Source organism: Pyrus communis, chromosome 10 (genome assembly GCF_963583255.1).
Source record: "Pyrus communis chromosome 10, drPyrComm1.1, whole genome shotgun sequence".
In the NCBI taxonomy this organism is placed as follows: domain Eukaryota; kingdom Viridiplantae; phylum Streptophyta; class Magnoliopsida; order Rosales; family Rosaceae; genus Pyrus; species Pyrus communis.
The window spans coordinates 20,779,764-20,798,500 of NC_084812.1; positions in this window are offsets into that span (position 1 = coordinate 20,779,764).

Here is an 18,737-nt window from a genome sequence, read left to right on the forward strand (position 1 = left end):
AAATATAGTTTCATGTTATTATTTGGGTTCTTTTTCATAAACATTGTTCATATTTTACTTTGGATCCAGAGACAATATGATATGTGTAAACAACTAGACAATGCTTTACTATTTTTCTTTTTCATAAACAGTGTGCCTATTTTGCTTTGGATCCAAAGACAGTATGATATGTGTTTCTTGTTTTGCTTAAAAAATTAGAAACAATGTGTCTATTTTTCTTTTTAATCCATAAACAGTGTGATATTTGACCTTTAACTATTCCTTCAATTCCCTACATGTGTTGCTTTCTTTTTCTTTTTTTTTTTTTTTTTCTTTCAGCCTTCTTTTCGTAAAACAGTTTCAGAAATGTAGATCCATTTTTTCACTCCTATCTGTCATTTAATGTTATAAACTTATCTCATTATCTATCATACTTCTTTATTTTGTAAAAAATTGCAGATTGGATTGTGGCTTATTTGTCATTCACTTTGCAACCCAACTTCAAGAAGGCAAACCAATAAAATCCACTTTTCACAAGGAAGAAGTATTTATGAAAAGAGTTTCAATTTCAACTATATTGGTGAATCATCCGCACAATTATCCAAATGGACTAAAAAGGTTACTTGAAGAAAAAAGGGTTGCTAGGAAATATGATTACATTGATGAACTTTTTGGAGATGATGATGATGACCATATTTCATTGTAATGATTGATTGATATGAACTTATTAAATTCCAAATTATATATTCTAGTTCATTTCCTAAACCTCTCAAAAGTCAATTTCCTTGTAATTTTACTACATCTATTACAAAAAAGAATATAAAATCATAGAAAAAGAAGAAGGTCTGCAAAACAACAATGAACTCCATTAACGACGAAAATCTGAAAAAAAATACCTCGAAAACAATATGAATAATGACAAACGATCTGAAAAGCAAAGATCACATTCAATTTGATTAGCACTTCAAAAGTTGAAACGACGATCACATTCAAATTGATAAGAATTCGAAACTCTGGTTCTCAAAGCCTTCAACTAGCCCTGACCAAAAAAGAGCTTAACAAGAAAACCAAACAGAACAAATTTAAAACAACTCATCCTAAAAAATTAGGGGTAAAATTGACAAATCATAATTTATTATGGTTGGGCCATTTTTAATTGGACTGCTTTAATATGGGTCATGTACTAACCATTAAACAAAACTTATAACATAGAGTCCTGAAGAACATCAAAGATACCTAGCTCGACGACGTCTAATAGCATGAGAAAAAAGACAACAAATTCCAACTCTATATGATGATCATATTATGACATCCCCCAGTAACATACAACAATAAATTATTGGTATTTATTTCATATTCCTTTTTCTTTAACTCATACTAATGCAAAAATAAAAAATAAATTTTTTTTATAATTTATAATTTATCTTTTAACTATGCAACAAGTAGGTCCCAGTAATATACAAGAACGAGTTCAGTTGGCTAACTATGATGTTGAGGTCGACCCTAGTAATATACAACAACAAATTCCTGTTATTTATTTCAATTTCTTTATTTGTATTTGTTTCTTAAAAAATTAGTTAATTTTTTAGAACAAAATTTTGTGAATTGAAATCTCATTTTATTCTTTTGTTCGATACTCTAATATTGATCTCAATGTTGTTGTTATTTTTAGTGGTAGTCTTACGAAATATTAGACTCACAACTAAATATATTAAATACTAAACACAAAAATTTTAACTAATCATGTTATAATGTGGTCTATTTATTAGAACAGATTGAGCATGAAAGCGCAAGTTCAAGGGTTTTGTCAGATATCACAAATTGTGATGACCAAACTTCTGCTAGAATGCGTATTCATATGGGACAATTGGCACATTTAAATAGGTCATAAATATCTAATAGGATGCTTTCAATTCCTTCCCACAATGGTGAGCTTAGTATATAATTCTATCTATTTATAGATATATTTTTAGTTACGAAGAAAATTCTTATACTGAGTGTTGGATATTCATGTAAAAATATCAGAAGAAGAACATGTAAATAGAACCAATCGTCATGTGCGCCAAAGTAGAGGAAGAAGAAACCACAATTGTGCTAGAAATTACAATGAGAATCGGGGTATCGTAGGTTGCCAATTACCTGCTCCAACCACATGTCCGTACTGCTATGCACGATTGTTTACTTGAGAAACTTTGAATATGTATTACTTGAAAGGAAGAATTGCTTTACCCCCAATACAGTCTCCACTAGAAATGGTTGCTCTTTTATCTGACCAAACAAAACACGGTAGACACTTTAGGCAAAATATTCGAGCTTACAATCACGCATTTGCATTCACTTCAATGGGAGTACATATGGATGAAAGAATAAATATTGGTGGTCGTGGGATTTACACATTTTGTGCTCAAGTGCATTATATCATAAGATTGGTGGACTTTACCAAATGAAGAGAACATACCGCAATTTTTACAAGCTTATATATATGACACTGAGCATGAAGTTGAAAACCGAATGTGTGAAATTGAAGTTTTAGATAGACCTGTGGTTGAAAAGATACAACAGATGTTGAACAACCATAATCCTTTTGTTCATACATTGCGAAGCCTCGGACAACGCCAAGATTTGCCGAATTGCAAGTTGATCCTAAAAAAGCAACCAATAGTTTGGCGTCAGTATAGTCTACCATCAGCATCACAAGTTGCGGCAATTATAATAGATGGAGATAATGCCACAATTGCAAATGGTAGGGATATCGTGCTGGAGACAATTAGTGGAAAACTTTCTCACGTCCGAGACTGTTTCTTTTACAATATCTACTATTTCTACCTTACGATACATATAGATGGGATGTTAATAGTCGTGATGATGGTGGAAGAGCAATAACATGTTGCGACTATTATGAATATATATTACAGGTTTGTACCGATAACATAATTTACTTCCCAGTATATATGGATGAATGATGATTTCCATATTAAAAGCAATATATGAAATTTACTTTTTGTAGATACGCCATAACAGATCATCACTTTTGCTTCGAGATGGACATCTCTTACAACAATATGCTGTAGATAACTACGTTAAAATTGAATCACAAAAACTTAGATGGTTGCGTTCTAATCAAGCCACAGTTAGAGCGGATCTCTAAAAAAGACTTGAAAGACTCTTTAAATGCAGGTCAACATAATGCAGGTATATATATCGCTTAAGCCATCGTTATTTAGGAATATAACTTTGTTCAAAATGTGTACAATATATATAGTTACTAATTGAAAATAAAAAATTATCAGGTAGCATCGGGTGTAGAATTATTTTACCATCATCATTTGTTGGAAGCTCACATGACATGTACCAACGATACCAAGATGCAATGACTCTAGTTCAAAGATTCGACAAGCCAGATCTTTTTATTACCATGACATGTAACCCAAGTTGGGAAGAAATCAAAAGCAAATTACTCGCTGGACAAACACCACAAGATCGTCCCGACTTACTAGAGTATTTCAGGCAAAACTTGAGTAACTAAAAGAAGACATCATTGAAAAGGAGGTATTGGGCAATATTGTTGCTTAAGCATACGTTATTGAGTTTCAGAAATGTGGTCTTCCACATGTGCATATGTTGGTGGTGTTAGATGAAAATGATAAGATCAATAACCTAGATGAGTATGACCGAATTGTTAAAGCTGAAATACCAAATGAAGATGTAGAGCCTCAACTTTATAATGTGGGGTTAAATCATATAATTCATGGTCTGTGTGGGATTCATAATCCTCAATCTCCATGTATGAAATGGGAGTTGTAAGAGAAAGTTTCCCAAACCATTTGCACCAATCACTGTTCAAGGGAATGATTCATATCCAATTTATCAAAGGCAAGGAAATCGATTGCCCGTCGCACTTGATCGACAAGGAAACATAATGGTTGATAATAGTTGGGGCATTCCATATAATCCATGGTTGCTATTAAGATATGATTGTCACATCAATGTTGAAATTTGTGCAAGCATAAAAAGTGTCAAGTACTTATATAAGTATGTTTACAAAGGCCTAGATAAAATGACAGTCGAAGGGCAATTAGACCCTGAATATGATGAAATAAAGCAGTTTCAGGATGCAAGATGGGTTTGCGCACCGGAGGCATTATGGAAGATATTCAAGTTCATTATTAATCGAATTTACCCATCTATTGAGCGATTGCAAATACATCTTCCTAATATGCACCAAGTTCAGTTTCGTGCCGTCGAGAGTATAACAAATATTCTACATGATGAAAGTACAAGAAAAACAATTTTGAATGAATTTTTCACATTTAATCATGTGGATGCTGAAGCGCGACAATATTTATACATGGAGATCCCATCACATTATAGATGGATTCAAGCTCAAAGAAAGTGGTCAAGAAGAATGAATGCAAGGTTATTGGGCGAATATATGCAGCTTCACTGCTGAAGGCAAAAAAATTTACCTTCGGATTCTTCTTAATCATGTTAAAGGACCAACATCTTTCACAAACTTGAGAACAGTTAATGGGGTTTTGCATCCAACATATAAGCAGGCAGCAGAACAACGAGGTTTGTTAGAAAGAGATGACAGTATTCAACAATGTTTGATAGAAGCCTCCACAATTCAGATGTTGTCGGCTTTAAGAAGATTATTTGTCACCATATTGGTATATTGTGCACCAATTGGTGTTCGAGGGTTATGGGATGAGTTCTATCCATTCATGATAGAAGATTATGTTTCCACGACTAACATAACTCCCACACTTGCTACCAACAAACTCTTGTGTGAGTTGAACACACTTTTGGTTCAATTTAATAAGAGTATAAACGAGTATGATTTGCCCCAATTGACAAGAGGAATTGAATCAAGTTCAGGAATGACAAGATGTATTGAAGATGAAATATGCATATGTATTCCACAACAAGATCTTAATGCAATCAAACGCTTAAATGATGACCAAAGAAGTGCGTTTAACACAATAATGGGTGCAGTTCAACGATCGGAGAATGCAACTTTTTTTGTGGATGGTCTCAGTGGAACTGGAAAAACTTACTTATATCGCAAATTGTTAACAAACTTGAGAAGGTTAGGGCACATAGTATTAGCAACAACATCATCTGGAATAGCAGCTACGATCTTGCCTAGTGAGAGGACATCACATTCTAAATTCAAGATACCACTTAGTCTCGATGCATCATCGTAAAGATTTTAAAACTCAAACAAAACATTAGATCCATAAATGATTGTGAATTTTCAAAATTTTTACTTCGTGTTGGTGATGGGAATAAAGATGTTATTATGGATGATATGGTAAAACTACCTAAATGCATGGTGATACCATGGGAGAGTGAGCATTCCATTAATCAATAAATTGCCAAAATCTTCCCTGACTTAGAGGATCATATAAATGATGCAACCTACATGGTGGAAAAGGTAGTGGTAACTCCTACAAATGAAGACGTTAATATGTTGAATGAAAAGATAATCAATATGTTTCCAGGTTTAGAAGAGACAATGTATTCATTTGATTTAGTTGAGGATGACATAAGGAATTTTTATCAGCCAGAGTTCTTGAATTCAATCTCACTTGGTGGTTTGCCTCCACACAAGTTAACTCTAAAAAAAGGTGCTCCAATCATGCTTTTGAAAAATATTGATCCGAAATTGGGATTGTGTAATGGTGCAAGATTATTGTGTCGTGGTTCTTACCGAAATCTTATTGATGCTGAATTTCTAACTAGACAATTTGTCGAATCCAAAGTTTTCTTACCAATAATCCCTCTCAAAAGCACTGATACTGCTAGGCTTCCATTTGAACTTACAGGAAAGCAGTTTCTAGTGAAACTAAGTTTCTCTATCACTATAAACAAATCTCAAGGTCGAACAATACCACATGTAGGCTTTTACCTTCCAAATCATGTCTTCAGTCATGGACAATTATATGTGGCTTTATCGAGGAGGGTCTCAAAGTCAACCACAACCGTGTTAGTAAAAAATGGCTTTATAGTAGGCCAACAAGGTGTATTTACACGGAATGTAGTATTCAAAGAAGTCTTGCTTCATTCCAGCTAATTATGTTGATTCTTAATAGGTAACAACTTTATTAACGATAACCTTTCAGTATGCATTTCTCACTTATCAATTAACTCTTTTTATTTGATTTTTAATTTTCTCACTATCGTTTGTAGATTGGCAATGAAAATTTGAAGCATCAATCAGGAACAAATGGGTGGAAATTGCAGCATTGATGTCAATATGTAAACTTTCTTTTCAAAAGAAACAGTGCAATACAGACTTTATGGGTATTGTGAATAATGTACATATTGTGATGTAGGTTTTATATTTTGACATTTAAGTTGTTTTGTATTTTGCTACTAGTACTTAATGTTTTCATCTACTCTTTTTTTATTTACATCTACTTACTATTGTTCATGGACTTTAGGTAGGAACTTGCATCCAAAATCCCAAGTTGTTTGACAATTGCATGAATAACATTTAAATCATTACTTTACTTAAAGTGAAAACGAAAAACATGACAACTTTTTAGGACGTGCATGGTAAAGAAAAAGTTTCTCTTTGCACAATACATTTAAAATATATCTTGACAATTACAATGGAAAAATAATGGAGAAAATCGTTCCCAAATGAAAAATTCATTACCTGACTATAGAGAAAACCCATTCGGGAATTCTACGATTTTGGGTTCGGTTATGAGGATGATACATCCAATCCTGATCCACCCTATTGTCATCCCTAACTGGAAGTGCTCTTTATAAAAGCTCAAAGGAGACCTCAACAGCCCATAGTCTTTTTACAAAGTGCAATTAGGGTTCGAGAGGAGCCACTATATTATCCACGTACCTTTCTATTTGGGTGATTACAAGTCATTTTATTTTTAAGCTTATAATTTTCAATATTTTTCGAATGTCTGTTAACCTTTAAGACCTACTTCAATCGTTGGAGTAAAACTCAAAGTTTAAGTTCCAAACTTCCACCAATTTGCTCCAACCTTTGGGGCAAATTTAGCCCAAAATTTCCCCTTGGGTTAGTGGGTAACATATATATGTATTTTTTTTTTAGTTTTATATTTATAAATTCATTGAATCCAACGACTAAGACCTAATATGATCAAATCTAATGGTAAAAAAATATCTAACAGTCCAAATTCAAATCCAACGGCTAAAATAATTTAAAAAAAAATAAAATAAAATCTTTCATGTGATTCGTATTCTTTCATAGTGTTGGTTTAGTAATTTTTCAATATTTATCGGAATCTAAATATGTTTAGGTTAAAATATTCATAAAATTAAATTAGGATACTTTACATAATTTTTTCTTATAAAAAAGTTATTTAAAAAAAAAATTATCCTAAATTCATTCTTTAATAATCTCGGGCTAAAAATTTAACTCATAAGGGTTAGAGCAGAAAAAATTATTTCTAGGTTAAAAATTTTAGGTTTTAACTCAATGGTTGAAGATATACTTTAATGGGATGAATGTTATTGATTTTAATTTTTCGGATTATGAGTCATCTGGATATCTCATTTACAGTTTGACTTTTAAATTTTTATTTTATTTTTTTAAATATGAACCGCCCGTCCAATAGATGGATTGAGTTGGGTATATTATTAACCTAATTAAAAATCGACTCACCTGAATGTCAACTATTATTAAACGTATATGTATATTAGATAGATGTATACATAAAATTTCGTATAAAACACGCTTGTTTATATATTTTTTCTTTTAATAAATAAAATTCAAATATTATGTAACATGTAGTGATTCGCAACACTAACACATGATTTAAGCATAAGTTACATGACTTTTGGATTATTTGTCTACTCACATTAGGAATAAGAAAAACGAAAGAATAAATCCGACTCGTAGAACTCACCAAACCTAACCCGCCAAAGAATTAATGGTTTGGATGAGTTGGTTTGGCCATTTTCTTCAGTGGCAACGGGTTATAAAAATGTCAATCCAAACTTGTTGGATTGGCTTATTGTTTGAAGTCCAATCCAACCAACCAACCGACCCGATGCCCTCTGTCATGGAGGGTTATCTTGGTGTCTTTTGCATATTTTTAAAACGCACATCTCTTTTATTATTATTATTTTTTCTTTCTTAAACGTTCATCTCATGTTTGATCCTTCATCTTCTACACTAACACCCTGGAATTTCAACATGAATGATATTGGAAGAAGTTCTAGGGTTAGTCTAAGTTAAATCTCAAACCTAGTCGGTAGACATAGGTGTATGTATGGTGCACTGCAGTCTAACAACTAAGTATGGCTGCCATGGTTGTGTATGGCTGTCATAGTTGTCATTCTCACTAATTCAAGGGATTTTCTACCTTGCTTTAGTTGTTAGCTGATTGTCCTTATCTTTAGTTGTTGGTAAAGCATAAATCAAGGAAAGTGTTGTCCCTTGATTTCTGCTTCTGTTTTCTCCTTTTCTTCCGCTCATATATATGAGCTTTCCTTGTACCTTGTTTCATATAATGAGAAATAGACATTCAAACTTCAACATGGTATCAGAGCAGTGATCTCTATCGATCTGCTTCTGTATACCGTCTTCCTGTTCCTATTTCTTCTCTATCATGGCTAAAGGGAGCTCCGTGCAAGGCGAAGAAGTAAACTCGCATGCTGCGTCTTCCCCATCTCATCTAGACGTGGATATTAATCCAAATCAACGTCTCAGTTCCGTCCTACTAAATGAGTTCAACTATCTCCCGTGGGAGAGGGCTGTCACACTTGCTTTAGGAGGACGATCGAAGCTGGGTTATGTTAATGGCGCGATCCCAGCGCCTAATGTGTCCTCATCAGGTTACAATGATTGGCTGTGCAAGGACCAGCTGGTCATGTCATGGCTACTCAATTCTATGGATCAAAAAATTGCAGAAATCTTCAGTTATGCTGAATCTTCGTATACTCTCTGGAAAAACCTCAAAGAGATGTATGGGAATCAGAATAACGTAGCTCGAGTGTTCCAGCTAAAGAAGGATATTGCTAGTCTACAACAGGAAGGGAACTCATTTGTGCATCATCTTGGCAAGTTGACCACCATGTGGAACGAGTTGAATGTTTATCGGCCACACACCATTGACGCTGCCGTGCTGATCAAGAGAGCTAAAGAAGATAAAATCTTTCAGCTTCTAGCAAGTTTGAGCTCTGAATACGAAGATCTCAGGAGTCATGTTCTCATGAATCATGAACTTCCTTCCTTCTCAAGTGTGTGTGCCACTATCCAAAGGGAAGAAACTCGCAGAAAAATCATGATTGTGGAATTAAAGTCAAATATACCAGAATCTAGGGTATATTTCTCAAACCACAGGGCTAGTGAAGAGAGAAGATATAAAGGAAAGAAACCTACTGTGAAATGTAGCCATTGCGATACTGGTGGACATACACGAGACCATTGCTGGATTCTCCATCCTGAACTAAGGCCCAAGCACTCGAAGGACAGCAACAAGAGCTTCACTAGAGGAGCACACTACCCATCACCCAAGGCAAACCATACCATGACTTCTCATTCCGAGGAAGCACAGATGTTCACATCCAATCCGGCCATGCTGATAAATGAATTTGCTGCCTTTCTTCACAAGAAACAAGGTGGTGGAGAGAATGAAGGATCAACCAGTCAGGGTGACAACAAACCAGCTGCTCTACTTGGACAGCTTGCTGGTTTTTTGGCTGGGAAAGAAGGCATGACACAACAAGATATTCCAGGTATCTTGCGATCCTTCTTAACTGCTCTTGAAATAGGTAATATGCATGATTATTGGATTATAGATTCAGGAGCCACTGATCATATGACCAACAAGTCCACAAATCTATATGATTTTAAAAAACTTTCACGTCCATCTCAAGTGTCAGTCGCTAATGGCAAGGGTGCCATGGTTGTAGGGAAAGGAAAAATACATCTGATCTCTAATAATGTCGAGTCTGAGGCACTCTATGTTCCTTCATTCCCTTTTCAGCTTTTATCTGTTGGAAAAATCACCAACTCACTAAACTGCACTGCCATTTTTTCTCCCAAAATTGTGATTTTTCAGGACATCACCACCAAGAAGAGGATTGGTGAAGGTTTTTTTTCTAAACGGTCTTTACTACCTCTCCAAGCATGTTCAAACTCCCAAGGTTTTTCAAGTCACCTCAAGCCTGATTCAAGAATAACAACTTTGGCATCGATGCCTTGCACATCCCTCTGATAAAGTCCTATCTTTTTTGTTTCCAAACCTGTGCAAGGTTACAAGTTCTTGTGATGTGTGTCATTTTTCTAAATTCACTAGGTTACCTTTCACTTCCTCCCTATCTAGGGCTAGTAATCCTTTTGAAATCGTGCATTCCGATGTTTGGGGACCAGTTTTAGAGTCATTTGATGGATACAAATACTTTGTAACCTTCGTGGATGATTTCACAAGGATAACTTGGTTATATCTTTTGAAATTTAAAAGTGAAATGCTGGAAGTTTTTCAAGATTTTCATAGACTTGTAAACACTCAATTTGCTTCAAATATTCATGTCTTACGATCAGATAATGGCTCCGAATATATGTCCCATAATATGTCTCATTACCTAAGCACACATGGCATACTACATCAAACCAGTTGTGTTGGAACACCCCAACAAAACGGGGGTAGCAGAAAGGAAAAATAGAGACCTGCTTGAAAAAACTAGGGCACTGATGTTTCACTCGAACGTACCAAAAAGATTTTGGTCTCACGGTGTCCTTACTGCTGCATATCTTATCAATAGATTGCCAAGTAAGGTTTTGAATTTCAAATCACCTTATGAGATTCTGAAAGGCAGACAGATAGATTTGTCACACTTACGGGTGTTCGGATGTACTTGTTTTGTTCACATTCAAGCACAGAAACGTGACAAGCTAGAACCACGAGCTGCAAAATGTGTGTTCTTAGGCTACTCTTCTACTCAAAAGGGTTACAAATGTTACAATCCCACAACTAGGAAGATGGTTGTTTCAAGAGATGTAAGATTTGAGGAACTAATGTCTTACTTCACTCAACCCCTGGACTACTCTCAAGAAGGGGAGGAACTGCTTGACTTGTTTCCAATGCCATATCCATGTGAAGAAGACGCAACGGATGTCTTAAGGGACCAAACACTGGATGAGGTCCATTCTCAGCCAGTGGTACCTAATGAACTTATCTCATCTGAACTCTCGAGGAATACTGTCAACCAAGAGACTGCTCAACTACCAGTGGCTCAACCTTCCACAGTTCGTCGAAATCCTTCCCGTGAGAGGAGACTCTCATCCAAGTTAAATGATTATGTAACTTATAATGTCAAGCACCCCTTGACTTCTGTTATTAATTACAGCAAAGTGTCACCTTCATTTGCTGCATTTCTTAATACAGTTACTGAGACACATGAACCTCAAAGCTTTCAAGAAGCAAAATTACACAGCGAATGGAGAGCTGCTATGGCAGAAGAGCTTCAAGCTCTTCACGAGAACAACACCTGGACCATCATGAAGCTTCCCAAGGGAAAGAAGGCTGTAGGAAGTCGTTGGGTGTACAAAATCAAGTTCCATTCTGATGGCACGATTGAAAGACACAAGGCTCGATTGGTTGCTCGTGGATTTACTCAGACTTATGGAGTAGATTACAAAGAGACCTTTACACCTGTGGCAAAGATGAATACAGTGAGGGTGTTGTTATCTGTTGCCATTAACAATGCATGGCCTCTCTTCCAAATGGACGTTAAAAATGCTTTTTTACATGGGGAACTAGAAGAAGAAGTTTTCATGAAAATCCCTCCGGGTCATCCTCAATCAAACAATCCAAACTTGGTGTGCAGACTTCATAAATCCATTTATGGACTCAAGCAAAGTTCCCGAGCATGGTATGCCAAGCTCAGTCATGTCCTAGAGGGAGTTGGTTTATCTCGGAGCAATGCAGATTCCTCTCTATTTGTGCGATCGGGCACATCTGGTAAACTTGTTGTACTTATTTATGTCGATGACTTAATTGTTACAGGTGATGATGTTTCTGAGATTAGTGCCCTTAAGCAATATCTCAGTCACAAATTTGCTATCAAAGATCTAGGCATTCTTAAATACTTCTTAGGGATCGAGATGGCACATTCCCACAAGGGCTGTTTTCTAAATTAGCGAAAGTACATCATTGATCTTCTTCATGAGGCAAACATGACAGATTGTAAACCTGCTCGAACACCTTTGAATAGCAACTTGAAGCTGCAGTTCCATGGTGATCTCATTCCTAACATAGAATACTATCAGCGACTGGTTGGCAAGCTCATTTACCTAACTATCACTCGTCCTGATATAGCATATGCTGTGAGCCTTGTTAGCCAGTTCATGCATGCTCCAAACACAGATCACATGAAGATCGTTCACCGTGTGCTTCGCTATCTGAAGGGTTTCATTGGTAGAGGGATCCTCATGCGCAATAATGGTCATACTCAGATCTCAGGATATACAGATGCAGATTGGGCAGGGAATTCTCTCGATCGCAAGTCTATCACTGGTTTTTGCACATTCGTAGGGGGTAACCTTGTCACCTGGAAGAGCAAAAAACAAAGTGTGATTGCACGCTCAAGTGCAGAAGCGGAATATCGTGCTATGACATCAACGGCATGTGAGCTTACTTGGCTCAAAACTCTACTCTTGGACCTAGGGTTTCCTCATCCGCAACCTATGTCTTTTCATTGTGACAATCAAGCAGCAATGCACATCGCATCCAATCCTGTCTTCCATGAGAGAACTAAACACATCGAAGTTGACTGCCACTATGTTCGGAATCAAGTGCAGTCCAAAGTAATTGCTACACACTTCGTTCGCAGTCATGATCAGATTGCAGATATCTTCACCAAAGGACTGCCATTTACCGTTTTTCATCATCTCCTATCCAAGCTCGGATCAATTAATCCCCTTGATCCAGCTTGAGGGGGAGTATTGGAAGAAGTTCTAGGGTTAGTCTAAGTTAAATCTCAAACCTAGTCGGCAGACATAGGTGTATGTATGGTGCACTGCAGTCTAACAACTAAGTATGGCTGCCATGGTTGTGTATGGCTATCATAGTTGTCATTCTCACTAATTCAAGGGATTTTCTAACTTGCTTTAGTTGTTAGCTGATTGTCCTTATCTTTAGTTGTTGGTAAAGCATAAATCAAGGAAAGTGTTGTCCCTTGATTTCTGCTTCTGTTTTCTCCTTTTCTTCCGCTCATATATATGAGCTTTCCTTGTACCTTGTTTCATATAATGAGAAATAGACATTCAAACTTCAACAAATGATAAAAATAAAAAATAAATAAATAAACCTCTCCCACACGTTCATAATGCCATTTCAAACATTCTAACAGTTATCATAAATCACACTCTTAGGGTTGGTTTTTCTTTTTCTTTTCAACCAAAAAAAAAAAAAAAAAAATCTGAACCACGGCAAACGCCAAAGGTTACAAAGAAAGTCCAGACAAAGGGCTAACCTAGGAGAAAAATCAGCAACTCTTATAAATGAAAAGAGTGTAAGAGGATATAGGGAGATAGACGCTGCAACGTAGGTTAAGACATCTCCCCACAAACACCCTACGTAACACCTTAAATAAAAGGACGGTAAGGCAGGGCATCCTTGTTGAGGATGTGCACGAGTGAAGATGGGGTCATTCAATGAAAGTTATTCATATACTGATGGAAGCCTTTAGAGTATTGTTGTATAATTGGATTGATCGTTGTCGTCTCATGCTACAATCAGGGAGTCCAACTGTATGAACGATGCGATCAGTGGACATTGACTAGGAAATTCAACAAGAAAATAATGCATGCCACTTGGAATTGCTTACGATGTGTCGATCAACACATCATGTTCATTAATGAAGGACCTAAAGAGGAAAATCATCAAGCTTTTTGTTTGATCAAGGGAAGATTTTCATAGCGGCCAAAACAAAGGCAAAAAATAGAGAAATTAAACCCAGAGAACGAATGCAGAGCTATGTTCACCGAAATGAATTCTATACATTCGTTAGATTGTCAAAAACTGGGGTTTAGTAGAAGAAAGAAATATACAGTAAATGTTGAACTCTAAAAAAAATTAACATTTAATACCACAACCTAGTGGAGGAAACTTTACGGAATCATGTGGAGTGGATTAGTGGTTGGGGATGAATTTCAAACTCATATTCCACATAGTTTGATTTCTGGTGCTGACGAATCGCATGATAGTGGCTAGGCGGAGGCAGAAATGTTTTTGCAAGTCTTTCTAGCCCACAAAAATGTGGATTGGCGTAGTGAAACTACCAACTGATCCCCTTTTTGAAAAGAAAAATAAAACTAAGTTTGTTTTCAAATAATTCATTTTTATTTATTTATCAGGATTTCAAATAATTTTAAATGTACAAAATCTGCGTGACAAGCTTGGTTACTATGATTGGACAATAAACCCCCTTATCTAATCTATGCGACAATTTTGTTATTGTGATTGGACAATAAACCAACTTTACATAATTATGTGACAGCTTAGTTACTATGTTTGGACTGCGAACAAAATGAGTTTGGGCCAGACCCAATGAAGTATAGGGGATGAGGACCGATTCGTAATGCCAAACTTCGTAAATGCTTTTATGTTAGGCTTTTCAACTAAAATGATCCTTGAGATTTGCATAACACATCACTTTGTTATCTGAGATTGAAAATCAGTAGAAATGGTCCATGAGATTGTCCACCATCCATTATTTTGGTCATTCGGTTAAAAACTCCGTTAAGTGTCCCAGAGCTCTTGGCCGAAAGTTTGGGCAATTTTCGAAGCTTCGTAACTCAATTTTTCTTAACCTTCGACCCATAATATATCAAAATGAAGATAGGAAAGGGTAGAACAAGATTATACCCATTGGAAGCCCAATGGTTCTCGAAGATGGCTGGAAAATAGCCTAAAAGGTGACTGGTCCACGAGAAAACTGGAAAACTCGTCGAAAACTGGGTAAACTTTAAATGTTCATAACTTCTTCAATACTCAATGAAATTGAGTGAATCAAGGGAGCACTCTGGGGAGGACGAAGTGAGGACTGAATGGCATTAGCAATAGCCTCCCCAAGTTGGGTAATATCCGTAATATTAGACTCAGAAGAGGTACATGGCTCTCTACGAAGTGGCAATGTTCTGACATAAGACATCAAAATGATTAGAAAACTCACAAAATATGCAGGACTACCAAACCTGGCTCTGATACCAAACTGACACACCCCGACCTAAATCGAGGCATGCTAGCCGTCACATAAGGATGACGTAGCCATGTGCGCAGTGCGGAAATGATAGTCATACAAATATGTGGGTAAATAAAAACCAAACTAGCTACTTTACACTAGGTAAGTATATAAGTACGAGTGAAGGTGTTTAAAATAGTAATGCAAGTGCTCAGAGCGTAGGTAACCTAAGTGCAGTCCAGCAGGCTAAGCATTCATTATAGAAGACATGAAAGAAATCCTACATTATTTGAAGTCTGTCAAAACCGCCGTAGAACCCTCGAAAGCCACCAACATGAACTTCTACCTAGAACCTGAAGGGGCGCAAAACAGAAAGTGTGAGTGGGCAAAAACAAAGTTTTTGAAAACATCTTTGCCTTTAAAAATGTAATAACCCCTCATCGTAAAACTCGTATAATTTCCTAGAAAATAATGCTACGTAAGTACATTCACGAAAGCAATGGAAACCAAGTATATGCCATGTCACTATCAAAGCAGTAAATATGTAAGCTAGGTGATATAAATTAATGTAAAAGTGATATGCCAGCCGGAGTCACCTAAGGTGACCTGTATGGCACTAAACCTGCACACGAGTCAAAACCACCTAATGTGGTCTGTACGACAGGCTGGGTGTAAATAAGTACGCTCGAGTGCTACAATCACGTGAAGGCTGTGCGACGAATCACAGGTCACCTACGAGTCGAAACCACCTAATGTGGTCTGTATGACAGGCTGACACCTGACTTGGATCCAAGCTGAGCATGTGGTGCAGAAGGTGAACGATCACATGAAGGCTAGGCCCTGGCCACGGGCGGAGCACTAACACTGGGGTGCAAGACAATAAGCTCTATGTGCATCAACTCATAATCAATTACCATGCAACCATACCGTCAATATATACTCACCTAAACTTACCTAGGCCTTCGCAGCATCATGCAATATTATGCAAAGCTATACTAATGCATATGCTAAAACGTAAAGCAAACATGACATGGCATTTTAAACGAAATTTTGTTTAAAAATAGTTTCTGGGAAACGCATATACACATACATATACACACATATATATATATATATATATATATATATGTATATATATATATATGTATATATATATATATATATATACACACACCAAAAGGCCACTCACTAGTATGTAGAAGGGTCGTAACCCCCAGTCTCGCCTGGCTGCGCTCGTCCTCCGGAAACGTCTCACCTATATGTGAAACAACTATTTTAACGTTAATTTTAAGCACATAACCAAAACCGTGTAACAACTTCTCATACATTGCTCAATTGAGGTATTTGAATATGCCATCGTGGCCTACTCAACACCATGAGCATCCTAATATTTTTAGAATAATTTTCCAAAGGCCCAAACGGCCTCATGCGCCGGCTACGAGTAGGCATGTGCCTGACACACTGACGAATTCCCTAACATCGTTAGGGAATATTCTGTTAAATATTAGAATAGTCCGTTAAAGTTACCTGACGCTGTCAATATATTCCGTCAAAGTTGACAGAATATTCTCCCTCCTTCTCTGGTGGTTCACCGGATTCCGGAACCGATCGCCTCTGCATCATCGATTTCCGAAAAAATTTCGAACCTCAATATCACCTTCAAAACTTAACCAAAATCAATGAATTTTATATGGATTTGAAGCTCTCAGAGAGTAGAACAAATTCTTACCTATTTGAAGTCCTAAAACCGACGAATAGTGGTCGAAAAATCTCTAGAAAATTCCGGCTAAACTGGAACTTCCTAAATCCATGTGTTCCGACGTCCAATCCACTTAAAACTTTTTCCAAGTTGCTAGGGAAGGTAGAAGAACACCTTTTTAAGTCTCAAAACCAAATGAATCCTTCGTGATCACGTCGGAGGAAACTGGATCCCTCGCTGGAGCTCGGGTTTCTCGAGTTTGACACGTCTTCCCTTCAAACTAATGGTATGGCTAGTCTCGTGAAGTCAAGGGGGGTACGAAAACGTTATCCATAAGTTTGATCTCTGTGTGTGTGATGGTGTTTGAAAGTTAAAGGGTTCGGTAGTACAAACGAAGGAAAGATCGAGAGAAAAGGGGAAGGGTGAAGGTACGTATGTGTGTGTGGGTGTGTGCGTGTGGTCACGGTTAGGCCTAGATAAAAGGATCTTAAGCCCTAATGGGGCTACAATGTTTAGGGCTCAAGAAAATGAGTCCACTAGAAATAAAACCAACCCAATTTCACTTATTCCTTCGTAACATTTTCGTTACAAACCTGATTCGACCCTAACTCGCGTAAACACGTTTATGACGTCGAGTACAATTTAGTCACGTTAGCGAGAAAATAATTTAAACTATATATGTACATCCACATCACCAAGCCAACGAGGGTATAAACGTCACTTACATACATGGGGATAAAATATATACAATAAATTGGGACGGGTCGTCACACCATATATATCGTTTTAGGTTGATATATTTTTGTACATGGCCTTTTTTTTAGGAAGCCAATTTCTTCCCCCATGTTTGAGTCGTATGGTTTCTTCTCCCACGTTAGAATTCTGTGATCCTCATTTTTGAATTTTGAATGGACTTATCCATTTCAATTAGTGGTTGTTTTCATTATTTTATATTGATATCATTTGAGATAATTAGACGTATTCTCTATTTTTGGAGGTTTGAGGCTGGTACGTTGAGATAATATATTTAAACGTACCAAAATTAGCTTAAGAAATCAAATGTATCTAGCATTTCTGATTCTCTACATGTGATGTGTTCAAGTTGTATTGAGGGTAAAATTAGCAAGCTACCCTTTGATTTAGCCACATACAAATTTGTCAAACCTTTTGATATTGTCCACAGTGATGTATGGGGTCATGTCCTGTGTCTGTCTATAGAAGGTTTTAAGTACTATGTTACCTTCATAGATCAATGTACTTGATTTTGTTGGATTTTTCCACTTGTCAATAAAGCTGATGTTTGTCCCACATTTATTACCTTCTATCAGTTTGTACTTAATCATTTCTCAGTGTCTATTAAAACATTTCAGAGTGATGGAGGGGGTAAGTATATAGGGAACCAGTTACAAACCTTTCTTGCTGCCAAAGGCATTAGTCACCACTTATCTTGTCCATACACACCAGAACATAATGGTTTGGCCAAGAGGAAACATCGTCACATTATTGAAACTACAATCACTCTTCTACAAACATCTCACCTACCTGCACCATTTTGGTCTTTTGCATGTCAAACATCAATATATCTTGTTAATCGAATGCCATCACAAACTCTGAATCAGAAATCACCATTTGAAATGCTATATGGTTCTGTCCCTGATGTCAGTCACCTCAAAGTCTTTGGTTGCTCTTGTTATCCACTCTTAAGACCTTTAACCTCTACAAAGTTACAACCTAGAACAATTAAGTGCATTTTTCTGAGATATGCATCAAAGTACAAGGGCTACCTATGTTATGAAATCATCAAAAACAGAGTTTATATTTCTAGGCATGTTTTGTTTGATGAATCTAAATTTCCTTATTCAGTTATTGAATC